The sequence below is a fragment of the Armigeres subalbatus genome, chromosome 3 (genome assembly GCF_024139115.2).
Source record: "Armigeres subalbatus isolate Guangzhou_Male chromosome 3, GZ_Asu_2, whole genome shotgun sequence".
In the NCBI taxonomy this organism is placed as follows: Eukaryota; Metazoa; Arthropoda; class Insecta; order Diptera; family Culicidae; genus Armigeres; species Armigeres subalbatus.
The window spans coordinates 293,413,458-293,431,469 of record NC_085141.1 but is presented as its reverse complement, the minus strand read 5'-3'; the positions used below and the strand labels follow the sequence as shown (position 1 = coordinate 293,431,469).

General features: G+C 38.0%; 1 protein-coding gene and 1 long non-coding RNA gene across 7 annotated transcripts in view; both read left to right on the top strand.

The window, feature by feature from the left end:
• The first annotated feature begins 1,243 nt into the window (after positions 1-1,243).
• LOC134220340 (uncharacterized) lies at positions 1,244-1,919 on the top strand. The gene is made up of 3 exons (XR_009981866.1): positions 1,244-1,394; positions 1,469-1,545; positions 1,606-1,919. It is a non-coding gene; the product is annotated as an uncharacterized LOC134220340 (long non-coding RNA).
• A 7,514-nt stretch (positions 1,920-9,433) lies between these two features.
• The window catches only part of LOC134224847 (SHC-transforming protein 1-like), an 85,777-nt gene continuing 77,198 nt past the window's right edge, over positions 9,434-18,012 (top strand). For 3 of the 6 annotated variants that reach the window (XM_062704475.1, XM_062704478.1, XM_062704473.1), the window contains exon 1: positions 9,434-9,705. The gene's annotated coding sequence lies outside the window, so the exon portion shown is untranslated. The remainder of the gene's footprint in view (positions 9,706-18,012) is intronic. The other 3 variants (XM_062704477.1, XM_062704474.1, XM_062704481.1) reach the window with 2 other exon arrangements.

Sequence of the window (18,012 nt, the reverse complement as noted above, 5' to 3'; positions counted from 1 at the left end):
TCTTCTGCCTCCCCCATTCGCCACCCATAGAATAATGAAAGTAAAACAGAAGCACTCAACGCAAAGATGTTCCCGCACGGCCGCAAACTTTTTTTTCTCTCTCAACATCGATGCATTATTTTGCAATCGACTATTTCAATGTTTGCAGTTTATGTCACGATGTAGTAAATAAAATGTAAAGCTGTGGTTATGAATTGTTAGCTGTTACCATGTTTGCGGAGCCTTCACGTTGGTTTTATTAGATCTTTCTACATGCGTGAATTTGTGTTTGCGATTGTACTTCTATAGGGCATGAGTCTATATAAACCGAGATTTTTTTTATTGAAAAACCGACAAATATTTCAAGACTTGAAAACGAATCTAAAAATCAAAAAATGAAATAACCCTTCATGAGTCACAAATACCATCTCTGGCGGACTGAGTGGGATGAGCGTTTTTTAACCCTTAAAGGCGCAAGGCGATTTTTTTAGAAATCGTCGGAAATATTTTTAACGTAAATAACCATTGAAATTATTAACGTTAAACGTATTTTGGGTTTGTTGTTTCAAAACAACATTGCGCCTTTAAGGGTTAACAGTTTTGTATACAAATCAACGTCACACATTGTCGTGATTCATGCATTTTTGGAACGAGTCCCATCAGCAGATACGATCAAGATAAACTATTGACGAAGTCGAAAATCAAAACAAAACTGAACAACGTTTGCTGCTTTGACATGTGGCGCCATCTCTTCGCTTATTGCCACTTGGCAATCCGCAGCCATGTTTTTTACACAAGTTGGGAACTCAGCTTGATCGTCTGTCTGCGGTAAAGCCGGAAGGGTACCCGCATAATTAAAAACAATCTACCATACTATTGTTACAATACACATGAAATAAGCAATATTGTTACTATCTACCTCATCGTCGATTTAAAATATGACCATATGTTGATCTATAATCAAAATTATACAACATTTCTAATCTACTATACCACATGAAATTATTTCAAAGTTTATTTTTACTTTACAATTTTTATCATAAATTATTTGAAAGAAAATGATAAATAATTGTAAAATGGTTTGTAACTCACACAGTTACAATGTTGTTTGTAGCATGGATATAATTACGTATCATCAAAAGCTAGAATTATTCCGTTGCGATTTTACGCACACATTAGAAATCTTATAATTTAATGATACAAATAAGGTAAACGTGTACGTTGTTCAACCAGTATTTGTTTGTCTTTTATCAGATACCATAAATCATTTCTCGTGTGGCTGCCATACTTAATTTCAGTGAGATGCATACGGGTGCGCTTGAAGCAGGCAATTTGACAAGCAATTTTTATACTTAACTAATTACAGGTTTATTTAAAAATATTTACGTCGTGCACAAAAATAAAACCAGACATAGGTAAGTAATGGAAATTAGACAGTACTAATAATTTAAATAAAATACCATCACATTAATTTGATATCTTTTTCCAGTCCATCTGAGGGCGAGTTTTTCTTGTACTTTGAGACCATTGAATATAAATTTGTCTTTCAAGCAATAGCCTTCATTGGTAAGTATTTTTACCCACGCAATCATCAACAAATTTATAATTATGTGATTTTTTTCTCAGTTCTCCCTACGGATGCGGCTTCCCGGATGCAGCTCCTGGATGCGTCTTCCCGGATGCAGCTTCCCGGATACTTCTTCCCTTGGCTCTACCAAAACACAATCTAATGCATTAGTTGGATTAAAAAGGATACACATAGTAATAAAAATGGTTTAAATAGACAGTAATGAAATTTGTATATGGGTCATTCCGCGCCAAGTGACCGAGAAAAAGTGAAAACTTGCAGGTGAATACTATGAATTCCAACCAAAATAGGTGTATCTACTTACTTTGGGCCTACATTTCGAAAAAGCATTTGATCCGACCGTTTGAGCCGCCCCTCCGGCCAAACACTCCTCCCTGTTTTTGAAGATTTTTAAAAACATGCCATTTTCAATAATCGATATCTCCGCCCTAATAAAGCTACAAAAAACGTTAGTACCAGTTTTCCGCTTGAAATTTTGTGAAGATTTTACAAAAAATATTTCAGATGCAAAGCAGTGTTGCCAACTACATTATTTTTCTAGAAAAAAAAATAAAAAATAGCATTTTTCTCAAAATATGTATATTTTTTTTAATTTCTCGGCGGATTTGAGTTTATCAGGCAATTTCCTGTCAAAACACTTATCGTTACAAAGTAAAATGAGCAGTTGCTGAGTTATGACGGTTTTCGTTAGGCATAATCGAAGGTTTTATTCAGCATATCGTTCAATTCGTTCTGTAAAGGTAAACAACTATGATAATGTAGTTTTTAGTTTTATTCGAATAATTTACAAAAAAACATATTTTTGCAGTACATAATGCTTCTGAGGCCAGTGATGCCAGATTTCCACTGAATACGTTTTAATGGTTTAAAGTTATTTTTACGATTCCTGTTCATAATACTTGGTTTACAGTTCGTCTTTGATTGATAAAACGGCCTACTTTTTCCATACCAACGAAATGGGTGATTTAATGACCATTATGCAACTCAAATGGGTTGCATAAATTTCATTAAAGCACTCATTTGGGTGCTGTAATGACAAACCAACATTAGGACAGTAGTTACATGACTACATTTTGCTCAATTAGCTCTGCTTGTGGGCTACAAAGGTTCAGTTTCAATAGATCTTGAAACGAGGGGAATGCTTTGATTCCATTAACTTCAAGTTTCAAGAGAGATCAAGTTTTGCTCCCGTAAACATCAGTTTGAAGTACTCGTGGATTACACAAACACATACTGTATAAGTGCCTGCTACTCCTGCTAAAACGCATTCGGGCGGCCAATGTTCGTCGAATTTGATAAATCCAATTTAGTAAAAAAAATGTCCTTGATGAGGGCAATATTTCAGTCAGATTCGCTAGAACCAAACGCTTTTGCTTCTGCACCCGTTTTCCTCCTTCACGCACGCTGTTGTACTCTTTTTTCCCTGAACTTTTTGTACGATTTCTTGTTGGAGGGGATTACCCCTCTTAAGATTGGGGCAGCACAAAATACCTTTTGTGTCAACGCATTTTTTCATGTTCCTTACTAAGCGTTCTGAACACTGAAATTCGTCTGAAGATAATAAAATTTTGATAATTATGTCAGAACATAAATTTATAATCAATAAGGGGTGGCCCATAAACCACGCTACATTTTCGAACCCCATCTTCTTTAATTCCTTAGTACAGATGTTCCCAAACTTTTTGGATATGCTAGGTGGGTCTAGCAGAATCCAATATTGTTTGCGACCCACAAGGTGCAAAATGAATTGACTTTTAGAAATTTAATAAAAAGTGAGTTATATTGAGCAAATCATAATAAATTACTTTATATTCCTTCATTGATTGGATTTGGATTGGTTTTAGATTGGATTGAATTTAGATTTGGATTGAAATTCAAACGATTTGGATTAGTTTTGTATTGGACTGAATTTGGATAGGGTTTGGATCAGCTTTGGATTTGATTAGATTTGGATCTGAATTGGATCAGATTTTGATTGGGTTTAGATTTGATTAGATTTAGATTGAATTTGGATCTGATTTAAATTGGATTTGTATATGATTTGACTGGATTTTGATTAGTTTGAATTTGGTTTAGATACGGATTGGATTTCGAATAGATTTTTCAATTGAATTTATAATGTTTTTGGATTGGTCATGGATTTTGACGACCAGCTCAGTTCAGCATTCATATTTTCACCTGTTTTGGATACCTAAAGAAGGCTATTTACTTCTAAAATGTGTTGTTCTTCAGTCATTCGTTTATTAGTATTCCAAATCTAATCATTACTTATAAGATTCAAATCTAAAAGCTGGTATACATTTTTAGGACAAAAAAAGGGACTCAAGTATGAATCAAGAGTTGTCTTTCGCGGCATATCAATGATTATCCCGCGACTACCCTGGGGGTCGATAAGTGTTTTTGACAGAAAATTGCCTAATAAACTCAAATCCGCTGAGAAATTTAAAAAAATATACGTATTTTGATAAAAATGCTTTTTTTTTTACAAAAATAATGTAGTTGGCAACACTGCTTGAATCTGAAATATTTCTTGTAGAATCTTCACAAAATTTCAAGCGGAAAACTGCTACTCACGTTTTTTGTAGCTTTATCAGGGGCGGAGATATCGATTATTGAAAATGGCATGTTTTTAAAAATGGGGAGGAGTGTTTGGCCAGAGGGCGGCTCAAACGGTCGGATCAAATTCTTTTTTGAATTGTGGGCCCAAAGAAAGTAGATACACCTGATTTGGTTGGAATTCATAGTATTCACCTGCAAGTTTTCACTCTCGGTCACTTGGCGCGGAATGACCCAAATAAGGTTTACTAAAGCTGCCATATCTCAGCAACGGCGCATTTTACTTTGTACCGATATATGTTTCCGACTGGAAAAAGTCTGTTAAGCTCGAATCCGTTGAGAAATCGAAGAAAAAAATATACGTATTTTGAGAAAATGCTTTTTATTATTTTGTGAAGAAAATAATATAGTTGGCAACACTGCTCAGCATTTAAAGTATTTTTCTAAAACTTCATCAAATTTCAAGCGGAAAACTGGTATTAAATTTTCTTGTAGCTTTATCGGGGGCTAAGATATCGATATTTGAAAATAGCATGTTTTTTAAAATCTCCAAAAACAGGGAGGGGTTTTTGGTCGAAGGGGCGGTTCAATCACCATGGTCATATGGTTATTCAAAATAATGGACTAAAATTAATATGTGCTAGGTATTTTTCATTATTTTTAAATAGGTTAATTGCGCGTGCTCGGTCACTTGGCGCGGAATGACCCATATTGCGTTTGTTATAAAAAAGTAAGAAAACATCCAAATACTCTTCAATTTATTGAAAGATAGCACATATGGTACATCGACATTTTTATTTTGTATCATACTATTATTTACACACTACGTGTCATATTGTTTGTCAATTGTTTTTATCTCAAAAAAGGGATTATATCTAAACCGTACTACATAATGTGAAGCAAAAATAATGTATTGAAAAATGTCGATTTTTTTACTGTAATTATACTTAACCGCCTATTACCCATATAGTCAATTAGCTATAAACAACATATCATACTGTTGAAACCAGTTATGTTGAGGTTAGTTTATCTTCATTATTCAGAACAGTCCGAATAGTAGGGTTACTGTTCTTTATGGTCATGTATGATCTGAGATATGGTCCAACTATGGTTCAAGTTTATGCGGGATACACTGAGAAAATTATTTATATTGAATATATTTGTCGCACACATAAATTTTTGCATAAGGGACCGACTGTTTACTTCGATGACATTTGCTTCCAGGGTGCAGCAGCCGTGAAAAGTGAAGACAACAACCTTCCGTGCACCATGTTTACGATACTCGTCACTGAGTGGCGATACCGGCGTTTCTATCTGTGTTGTTAAACCTGCTACTATACACTCAGCGAACTGGACTATCGAAATTCATAACTGACGCCTTATGAATCTTCGACTGATTTTTCCACCCACAGTGCTTCTTATACACAGTTACCTTCCCGTGTATTCAAGCGTCGATGGGCGTGTGGTCTACATACCGGCCTCCCGACCCCGACGTCCATGGTTCGAACTCAGGCTGCCTCACTTTACTTTTTTTAAATGAAAATCATCATTCATAAGGCAACATATTGAAATTCATACCGATTTCTTGTGGCAAATTTTCATAAGGCGTTTGATTGAAAATCATACGTCCATTTTCCTCAGTGTATGTTTTGAGATTTTCACAATTTTCACCATGAGCTCATGGAAGAATGGTAGTTGTAAATCAATAAAATCACAGAGAACAGACGTTGAAGCTGTACTCGCCATGTTGTGATAACTTTTTACTGTTCATTTTAAATTACTTTGGAATGTCGCCGTTATCCCGTGCAGAATCAGCGCTTGAGTCATCAAAAAATGCCACTGTGCGCTAGTGTCGTTATGCATGCAAGAGCATACTAGCGCCATCGTGTTGTTGAAATGAGGTTGTGAGTTGCAATGTCGACGTCGATGGCGTTGGTGTTCGGTTTATTTGTTTACACATGTTTCGCAAGAAATTTTGTTCGAGCCTCCATGTCTGTTCTCTGTGATAAAATGTATGGGAAAATCAAGTATTTTAGAAATTTATAGAAAATGGTGGTGTTTTAGAAGAAAGTAGTGATAAGGAATGAAGTATGAGGTGAAATGATTATCTCCTGCACTTAGTTTGCACTGATTAGTAGTCTAATAGTGATGAAATTTCGATTTTACTACCATTGAAATAACGCCATCTCTTGCATTAATCGTTTTGACTGGTACCTTATTTGGCGACCCAAATATATCCAATTTGTACCCACACATAAATTCAATAACTGCATATTAGAGACCACACATACATTTTATTTGATTATAGATTATATTTGTACTTTGCGTGGAGAGTGGTTATGTGTGCACTAATTAAAATCATGAATCAAATTAATGGATTTTTGCCAATAAAAATGTGTGGAATTTTTGCAGTGTACGATGGGCAGGGCATGTTGCAAGAATGCCGGACAGCAACCCTGCAAAGATGGTGTTCGCTTCCGATTCGGCAGGTACGAGACGACGTGGAGCGCAGCGAGCGAGATGGGCAGATCGACTTGGCGAGCGTGGGGCGTAATATTTATGCATTTTTCCGCACTTGATATTGGTTTTTGCTTTAATTTATTTCAATGAATGAAGTTAAGTTATTATAATGAATATAATTATAGAAATCCTGCTTTTATTGAGCATGTCACACTCTTGTATCTTTATCTAAATATTATTTCTATCTGGATCGAGTTCGACTGAAAGTCCCGGGAGTCTATCACAAAGTTCAGCCTTGTGTTCAGCCAGGATGTGCTGTGATATGATAGCTGCAATAAATCTTCGGCCAAGCATCGGAACCCATATCGTGTGCTGCAGGTTGCAATTATGTAGCACCGGTCATGGAAACATGCTGAGGATATCATCGATGACGGTTCCTAATGCCGCAATATACAGTTACGCACGTTTACATTGTAATTTAAATACATATCTACTAACCTTAATGTATTATGCAGCAGTGTAATCCATTGAATATAATTTAAAACAGTTTTTTCGATTATCCAGTGAGCTCGGAACTTTTGTTTTTATTGAAACTTCGTGTTTATCGACTTGTTTCACTCTTGCGATATATGATGAATTTTATGTGTTAAGGCTTATAGATCAAAGGTCATTGGTCTGCATTTAAAATAGCTTAAAATAAACAACATTAGCTTTCAATAGCTTTGCACGTATTTTGTATGAAACTCATACAAATTGTAAACATAGAGGAAGTCTATGCGACTTTTGCACATAGAAATAATAAGTCGATTAATTTGAGTGTGTAAATATTGTTTGTTATTTGTTTTTGCGCTAAATTCCCCCACCCGTGGCACAATTTCCAAAAGCTCATAAAGGACGCATTTCATGACACCGGAGTGAGATCGATATATTCGAAAGAAAGCCATTTTATCTGTAATCGACTGACATCATCGAACAATTGAGGAACAGTTTTGAATAGTTAAAATAGTAACATTTATACAAGGTAAAAATTGATCATGGTTTGAACTAAAATGTATCGTGGTTTTGTAAATGCAGTCATGTTCTACTGCTGTCCGCTAGGAGCGCTGCATGCGCCTTCCTGGAGCATTTGGCGTACACTACTAAAAATCCACACATATTTATTGGCAAAAATTCATAGATTTAACTTATGATGTATATCAGCGCACACATAAACATTCTCTACGCGAACTACTAATAAAATATATATCCAAATAAACTTTATGTGTAGCCTCGAATTAGCAATTATTTAATTTATATGTGGTTCTGTATCGATTATATTAGGGTGGAGCTATTGCAAAAATTTATAACGGTGACACATATATCTTGTATAGATATTTTTGGCAGTGTACATTTCCAATATGAAAAAGTCGCAATAGGGGAGAAGACCACCAGCTGTCATCGAGAGAAAAAGTAGAATCATTGAAATTTCACATGGTGTGGTATAGGAAATGAACTATATTTTTGTTAAAAAACAAAAATTAAGGACGTTTCTCAAGAAAATCGTGGTTTACGGCGTTAGAATTTTAAAAGCACACAAAATAGACATGATATCTCGATTTTTATATTTTTTTTCAATAAGCAGTTAATGCTTGAGATTATTGAATTTCTAACCCCAAAAACTAAAAATTGTTTGACAAAAAAATTTCTATAACGTTCTAGAGACATTTTAATTCTCATTTTCTATATCATGCCATGTCTAGTTTCCATAGTTCTACTTTTTCTCTAAACCTTTCCAGGTGGCAGCACTGATGAAGGAACCTCCCCCTTTCATATCGATAATTTACATGATTTTCAAACGTTTCGAGTTACTAATCTAATGCGATAAGATGAATAGTAAAACAAATTTGCTTTTCTATAGGTTTCTTCAGCGTTTCAGGCATTATTTTTATATTAATATTCTACCCACTTCTACCTATCGGTGAAAAAAATTGTTGGCTTTCGGTTTGAATCAGGCTACTGTCATGCTATTGTTTAGCCCATCGCCAAATCGTAGCCAGGATGTCCCGGGCACAATTTTTTATTTCATACTACTTTTCAATGATGACAGCGGTCTATGTCTATGGATGATGATGACACCGCCCTTAACACCGGCGTTTGAATAGATCGCAATTTTTATAATTTCCGTGCATGATGCCATAAAATCCAATGACTGATGCACCAATAGCTGTCATCAAACTGTCACTGCCGCTGCACTTTCCATAAAAAAATATGCACTCACACCCACACTTCTGATGCATCGTTCAATGCAACTACACTGATCCAAAACATTATACATTTTGTAAGTAATTTTCCAAATAGGAGATGAGAAACGTATTTCTGACATTATTCCTTTGTTTCGCGATGAGACGAATATAATATATATTATATATTATACTCAATGTGATGTAAAACAGAACAGTTCTGAATAAGTTATTGCTTTTTATAATACGTATTTTTATTGAAAAATACATGACATCGAATAATAAATAAACTTTGAAGATAGCCTCTGTTCTTGAAAGAACCTAACTCATATTTTGTTTTACTATTCAACATGTTTTTTTTCTTTTCTTTTATAGTGCACGAGAAAAGGCACCATCCACGCTTCTTGAATTTATCTGAGTTCTATAAAAAATATCTTCAAAATTATTATAATTTGCTGTCTTATTTTGGCGCACCATACAGAATTCTTGAATTTATCTGAGTTCTACAAAAAAAACTTCAAAATCATTAATAATTAATTGCTGTCTTTATTTTTGAGGCACACAACCATAAAAATATGATGCTTCATTTTCACAATCTGAAGAGTGTTTTGGCTCAGTGTACCTACGTCAGAAACATCATCAGAAAGAAGAAAAGATTTCAATCATCAAAAAGTTTGTTTTCTACATTCCTCCGCAGAGGAAGAAACTCCGGTTCGGAATTTGTGCGTCGTGCGTGCGTGAAATCGTGCCTAGTCCTCCGGGAGTGTGTGAATAGTGTGTTGCACAAACCCGGAACTAATCCATCAAGAGTGTAGTGCTTCGGACCAACCCCAGATACCATCATCCGGTTCTTCAGTGAAAAAGGTGTCGGAAAACATAGAATCAGGGTCTTGCCTCGTCGCAGTAAGTTGGCTGCGAGAAAATTCTTTGGTTTATGCTGGTGCAAAGGCAAAGGAGGGCAAAAGCATCAAAGCCTGCTACATCGTGCATGAAGTGAAAACACATTCAAAGGGGGCAGAGCCTTTTAGAATCGGGATTTTTTTTTTCTTTTCGCAGTTCTGTTCATTCGTTGGTGTATCTTTCGCAGTCCGTTTTTTGTCGTCTTGCTAACTTACCGAAATCTCTATACTGCATAGAGACAAAAGTTCAAGCAACTAAAACGTCGTCACACCTATTCTTATTGATGCATTTTTTCTATGCTGTGTTCATCACTGTAAAAAGCATTCAGTAGAGTGGAATAGTGAAATAACTAGTGTTACGAAGTATGTGATTTTAGGATTAGCGAATAGTGCGATACAGATCCGTGAAATTGAAGAAAATTTACCGAAACTGACGGAGATTACATTTACAGAAAGTGCTCTGAATATAAAAAATATATAGCTTTTGCATGTAAATTTAGCATCATTGGGTCATCAACCGATAACAAAGATTCTAAAGTGATTATGGTGAAGATAATTCTAAGTTATGCTGTGTCGAATTATTTAGCAAACAAATAATATTATGGCTAAAGCTGCTGATAATATTTTCCTATTTGGGGTGTGTAAGTTTTGTTTACGCGATAGCAATGCATATTTCCGGAAACACCCAATCAGAATATCGATATTGCTAGCATTTCCTAGCAGCTTGCTCTTGCATTTTGGTTACACTTCATGTTTCATAATAAACAAATACTTCAATGAGTTTTAACTGGAATATTGGCAGTTTTATACAGCACCTTGTGCTAGTTTTATCATAAAATTTAATTCATCAAGTATTATACATGGTTCAATATCGACTCATTGAAACAAATATCATAGTAATACAATAATTTCTGGGTTATTAGTGTAGTAGTTTTATTGTTGATCCTGATGTTTTGTTCCACATTGCAATAATGTCATATTTTATTAGCGTTGCCAATTATTTTGAATCAAACCATAGGAAGTTTATTGATACATGGCATCTGCCTCTGGAATAACCTTCCCCTCGAAACGCGACTGAAACCAACCTTAAATACGTTTAAAAAATCCTTTCTAACTGTTTAGAATGTATTTACAGTCAAACCTCCATGAGTCGATATCGAAGGGACCATCGACTCATGGAAATATCGAGATGAGGAATAGCAAATCTTTGGAAAGCTGTTTGAAGGGACCATCACAGTAACCCAGAAAATATTTTTTAATATGGCATAATTTGCTTCCATGAGTCGATATCGAGTCATAGAACATCGACTCATGGAGGTTTAACTGTAGTATGTATGTATTATGTATTTAGTATGTATTTCTGTATCCACTATATTTTCTTTAGTTTAAATTTCCATAGTTCAACATGGTTGCTTCCTTGACCTCACCTAAGCATTTGATGTAAAAGGTTCACGTGATTATTCTCAATAAACTAAACTAAACTAAACAAAATAAAAACAATGTTGTTTTCAATTTCAAAAATATCAACTAAATTCTGCGTCTATGCTGTCTATTTTCTATTTCTGTTATAAGTTGTCGCATTCAACATCTCCGCACCGACTCAAATCGGCGTATAGATTGACATTCAAGAAGTCGTTCAGCCTATAGGTACCAAACTACCAACTACAGGTGTACCGGTTTGATAGACATGCAGATGTAGACTTCTAGTGCGCGACCGACGTTTAATCGTTTGTTTAACTCGGTGTTCTGTAGATCAGATTTGATGTAATTGGCACACTCTAGTCTGTGCTCTTTCTCATAGATTTATATGAGGTCATCCAACCAGCCGGGAGGCAATTCTTCATACTCCCATATTTTCTGGATGATGTGGTGGATTGATTGATGCAGCTGCTCACTTCCGTGTTTGAAAATTTCGACCGGTATCTCGTCCTTCCTTTTTTCAGCTCGTTTAGAGCTTTTTTAACCTCGTCCAGCGTTGGTGTTTCCACAGCTTGACCATCGTCCATCCTGCTCCTTAATACACCTTTATTTTCACCGTCCAACAAATCTTCGAAGTGCTCCTTCCACCTGGCTGGCTGCCACCCATAGTCTTGTCTGTCAGCAAATTCAGCTGGCGCTCCTCATCAAATCAACAATTTCGTTGGCGTCGCTGTGCAGTGCCTAACACTTCCTGCGCTGTTGTAGTCACAGCTTCGTGGATATTTTTCCACAATCTGTTGACGTCGCCAGATCATGTTCAGCAACTCCTTCAACTGACAAGCGTTGGATATTGAAACGCATAGTTCTGTTGCTTCGTGAATTCGTGACGCTGGATAGTCGCGCCCGAATTTTTTTGCAACTACAAGATAGTATTCCGAGTCGAAGTTCGGACCTCTGAAAGACCTTAAATCTATAACATCCGAGAAATGTCGTCCGTCAACCAGCACGTGGTCTATCTGTGAGCATGTGTTTCCACTGCTACTGCTCATTGCCATCCCTCTAGCAGCAGCAAAGGTTACAACTCGCAGACCATTATCGTTGGTAGCGGAATGGATCCACCGCCCGGAATTCACGTTCTCCAGTTCTGGGCCACCGTGTTTAGATGTTCTTGAGGGACTGATACTTCTAGTGAAGACACAAACACGTTGAGTAACAAACGAACTTGTGGAGATTTTATTAATAACGTGTTAACAGGTTGGGATTGTGTAACGGAATGAATGTTAGGAAAAAATAACAAGTATCGGTAACTGCGTTAGCAACCAGTGCGAGAGTTGGGCGATTGCTACTGTGTTGATACCCCCTCTCAATCGGCCATTCCAAGTTGGTAGCACAGATCTTCTAGACGCTTCCGATCCATAGGCTTCGTAAACATATCTGCCAGTTGGTGTTGAGTTGCTATATGCTCGATTTTCAAACGCCCACTTGCAATATGGTCACGTAGAAAATGATGTTTTATGTCAATGTGTTTTGATCGCTTCGATTCCAAATTGCGGGACATTCCTATGCAACCCTGGTTATCTTCAAATATGACGAAGGCTTCTTGTACTTGTTTTATTTTTAAATCTTCAAAAATTCCAGCGATCCATATTCCTTCAGATGTCGCAGAACTAAGGGCCACATATTCGGCTTCGCTAGAGGAAGTGGCAACTGTTGTTTGTTTTTGCTTGACCATGACACCAAGTTCCCGAAAACCTTGAATATGTAACCACTAACTGATTTCCTGTCTATGGTATCTGATGCCCAGTCGGCATCCGCGAACCCAACCAACGGTTCTGCTTCAATGTGCCGCTTGAATTCAAGACATTTTGATTTAGTTCCCTTCAAATAACGAACTAATCTCTTCAAACATTGCCAATGGGAAGATGATGGATTCTGTTGAAATCGTCCAAGGAAGCTTACAGGAAAACATACATCCGGTCTGGTGCATAGCATGATATACATTATGGTTCCCAGAAGTTCACGATAAGGTTCACTAGTAGAATCAACAATACCAGGCAACATTGAACCTTTTTCCATAGGTGTTTGGACCGGATTGCATTCATTCATCCCAAACCGGACCAACAGCTTGTCGATATTCGTTTCTTGAGATAAACGCATACTGCTTCCTTCCTTATTGGAACATAGTTTGACTCCTAGAAAATGGTTGGCTTCTCCACAATCTGTCCTTTCGAAACTTGACTTCAGCTGCTTCTTAAGGGCCATTATTGATGTGTTCTTCCTTCCGGCAATAAGCAGGTCGTCCACATAGAGCACGATGTAAATTTCATTCCCAGCGCAAATTCTTGTATACAAACAATAATCGTGTTTTGAACGCTCGAATCCCAGTTCTAACAGTTTCTCGTTGAACTTCTCGTTCCAACACCTTGGAGACTGCTTTAACCCGTAAAGTGACTTGACCAATCTACATACTGTATTTGGAGGTGCATCGACTCTATCAGGTACCGCCATGAAAATTTTTTCTTTCAAATCTCCGTGCAAGAATGCCGTCTTTACATCCATTTGATGGAAAAAGAATCCTTGATGTATGCCAGCTGCCAGGACAATTCGTATTGTGGTTAGTTTTGCAACTGGAGCGAAAATTTCATCAAAGTCCAGGCCTGGTTTCTGCAAGAATCCCTTTACTACAAGTCTGGATTTGTGTCGCATCGGTTGACCATTCACGTCCTCTTTTATCCGAAAAATCCATTTTGATTTCAACGGCTTCACTCCGGCTGGACACTTCGTGAATTGCCAAACGTTATTTTCCTCCATGGATCGAAGTTCGTGTGCAACGGCCTCCATCCATTCTTTTCGATCTGGTCGATCTTTGATTTAGTCGAACGTCTCAGGTGCATCTGATGGAAATATACTGCCAGCAGTAGCTCTATACCCAATAAAATAATCTAAAAACTTACCGGGGAGCCTGCGCTCCCGTCTGCTGTGCCTCGACAATTCTTCTTGTCTTTCTGTTTGCAGAGGGAGCGCGCTGCTGACGTTTTCTTCCAGTTCTGGTTCACTTTCATGAGCATTAAGTTGCGCATTGATGATAGGAACATTTTCGTGATTATATCGATCTTCATTATGATTCTGAATTAGTTCATCATCCATAATTTGTGCTTCATTTTCCCCCTCTTGCTCGAAAGAAAACCTGACTAACAAGGGTACAGTTTCAACTTTGATTTTCATTTTGTCTTCGGCATAAGGAAACGAACATTCATCAAGTTTAACATCTCTTGATATGCGAACCTTCTTCATTTCCCTATCCCATAATCGGTAGCCATTCGATGCATAGCCGATCATCACCATTTCACGGCTTTTTGGATCCAGTTTCTTCCGTAGTTGTGCTGGTATCCAGGAATAACATTTGCATCCGAAGATACGCAATTTGTCCAAGTTCGGTTTACAGTTGAACCACATTTCTGCTGGAGAGGCACCACTAGGCAAGGCTGACGTAGGATTGCGGTTCAAAAGATATACACACGCCAATGCCGCTTCTGACCATATGTTCTTTGGTACCCCTGAATCGATGAGCATAGCGCGAATCCTTTCTACTAAGGTTCGGTTGAACCTTTCTGCTACGCCATTTTGCTGTGGCGTATAGGTCACCGTAGGCTCCACTTGAATGCCTTTCTGCTTGTAGTATTCTTTTTTAATTTGACGAAAAATATTTCCGACCTTGATCTACGGTCATCCGGGAAATGGGCTTGCCGATCATTGCCGTCACCGCAGCTTCGTACTCCTTAAATTTTTCAAAAACTTCCGACTTCTTCTTCAATAGATAGATTTGCGCAAAGTGACTGTAGTCGTCAATAAAGCTGACAAAATATCGGGATCCGTCCCACGCCGGTGGATCAATGGGACCACAGACATCTGAGTGTATTCTCTCGAGAGGGCGAGTCGCACGTTGTCTAGTACCATTGAAAGGTTCCTGCATTGCTTACCTTGAATACATGGTTCACAAATTCCATTTTTGGTGCTTTGTTAACTCCTTTAACTACGCCATGCCTAGCCATCGTATCCAGTCCTTGTTGACTAATGTGGCCCAAGCGCCGGTGCCACAGTTTTCCAGCTTCAATGTCACATATATTGGCTTCCTTCTTCGGCACGTCTATTTCAAGCTCGTATAAGTTTCCTCGTAAGTACGCTGTAGCAATTAATCTGCCATTCAACTTCAGTATTGCTGACTTCCCATTGAACACAACTTCAATTCCTGCTGTAGCCAATTTCTTGACTGACATTAGGTTATCACGAAGGCTTGGCACATATAGGACATCTTTCACATGGAGTGGAATTCCACGGTTACTTTTTCCAATAATAACACCCACTTGTTTGGCCTCCAAAAACTGACCATCCTTCGCGACGTTTATAATCACCGGCTGGGAAACAGGTTTCAGGGATGTGAAGTAGGCTTTCGTATTAACGAGATGGTCACTCGATCCAGAGTCTAATTTAAAAACGATCTTCCCGACGCTTTCTCGCTTGAAATTCCCTCGATCCATCATGAATGCCACTGCTTTGGAAGAATTCGCCACATTTGCATTTGCTTTACCTTTCCTGCAATCCTTTTTCATATGGCCTCTTCTTCCACATGCATGACATCTACCGTTGAACCTTGCTTCTTTCCTTTGTTTGTCACCAACAAACGCCGCCGGCTTGTCCTCCAGGGTGTAGTTTCGTTCGTTTCGCTTCTACTCTTCATCTATCAGACGAGTCTTCATTACTTCGTACGTTAGCTCGTTTTCAGGTAAGTTTTCTAGAGCAGTTACCAGTGCGTCGTATGATTCCGGAAGTCTCAACGCCAGAGATGAACAAATATCACTTTCTTCTAGCTTTGATCCCGCCATTCGCAACTGACGAATTAGGTCTTCAAATTCCAGCAAATGAGTTCGAATTGAGCTGCCGTCCTTTAGATGCAATCTTGCAATTTGCTTCCGGATCAGGGTATGCCTTCCAGCTGATTTCTTCGCAAACATATCTTCGAGACTCTTCCACATTGCTTTTGAAGTGGCCTTATCCCGGACACATCCAAGATACTCGTCAGACACGAAACCCACCAATAACGCTTTGGCCTTCCTATCCATTTCTTTGAATTTGGCCGCTTCGGCAGCTGCCTCAGGAGCGTCCTCTACGATGGCATCCCACACGTTCACAGACTCCAAGTAGGTTTGAACACGGATCTGCCAGACGTCATAGCCTTTCCCAGCGAATTGCTGAATTCCGTTTATCGCAGCTTCTTTGCGTTGGTCGCCCATAACCTCTTGAGGGACTGATACTTCTAGTGAAGACACAAACACGTTGAGTAACAAACGAACTTGTGGAGATTTTATTAATAACGTGTTAACAGGTTGGGATTGTGTAACGGAAGTGTGTTAGGAAAAAATAACAAGTATCGGTAACTGCGTTAGCAATCAGTGCGAGAGTTGGGCGATTGCTACTGTGTTAATAACTTCAATTGGAAACATTTGCACAAAGGATTTTCCAGCCGGATCGCTCAGTTCCTCTCGAGGTTTTTACAGAACGCAAAGGGCAAACTTCTTCGAAAGCTTCTACGATGTGCAACGTTCTACAGTTCTGAACATACGATCTACCTGATCAAACGCGTCCTGAATGATGTATCCGTGCATCGCTAGGACCTGCTAGCATGAGGTCCGTTGTGCCAATATTATTTTACTTATAACTTTCACAAGTGACTGTAGAACTGTCCGACTTTTTCAAAACTCGATATCGTCACACGGCATCTGATCTCTGATGAACCTTCCGAATAATGTACCAAGGAACTTATGTTCCACATTCCGATATGCCCTTGAGTAGTCCTTTCATTAGCGACTCTTGGAGGGTCGACTGTATTACAAAAGGATTTGGTTTTTCAAAACATTCTGGAGCTCAGAACATTCGATCTCTTCAACAAACTAAGTATAATATGATATCCCACTAGGTCCATTGAGTTGATGTGACTTCAATAATTACTTAAACAAGGTACTGTAGAATTCTTCGGTTCACCAAAACGTCATGGAATGCGTAATGTTTGAACTACATACGAACAAACATTGCTCGACACCAACACCTGCTTAGTCATTATGCATCTGATAGATACCTTGATTGAGGGCTCTCCTTAGCCGTGCGGTAAGACGCGTGGCTACAAAGCAAGACCATGCTGAGGGTGGCTGGGTTCGATTACCGGTGCCGGTCTAGACAATTTTCGGATTGGAAATTGTCTCGACTTCCTTAGGCATAAAAGTATCATCGTGTTAGCCTCATGATATACTAATGCAAAAATGGTAAATTGGCTTAGAAACCTTGCAGTTAATAACTGTGGAAGTGCTTAATAAACTCTAAGCTGCGAGGCGGCTCTGTCCCAGTGTGGGGATGTAATGCCAAGAAGAAGAAGAAGATACCTTGATCTTAACTCAAGATCATATTGGTGAAACTTGGACATATAATATTAATGGATATTAGGATATCATATACTTACTGAACTAGATTGGGTATATACCGATGATGAGGACATTGCAAAAGTTCTTTTTGATCTGGTAGATACTGTTTGCTGAACTCAAGAACTTTAGGAGAGTTTTGAACACATTTGATCACTGGTATAACACCTAACTTATCATACAGATCCACTCTAGAGTTGAATATTTCCTAATACGATTTCGAAGGCAGCGATTTCTGCCTTCAGCCAACTTACTCCGCAAATAGAATAGCGATTGAGATTTCGACCATCGACTTTAGAGTTGGATGTTACAGGTCCACCCATCTAACATCTGTATATGATCTGTCACGTTTTTTTTATTTTTCTATGATGTACTTTAAAGTGCGTTAGTTCTTTCAATTGAATTCAAGACACAGTCGCTAT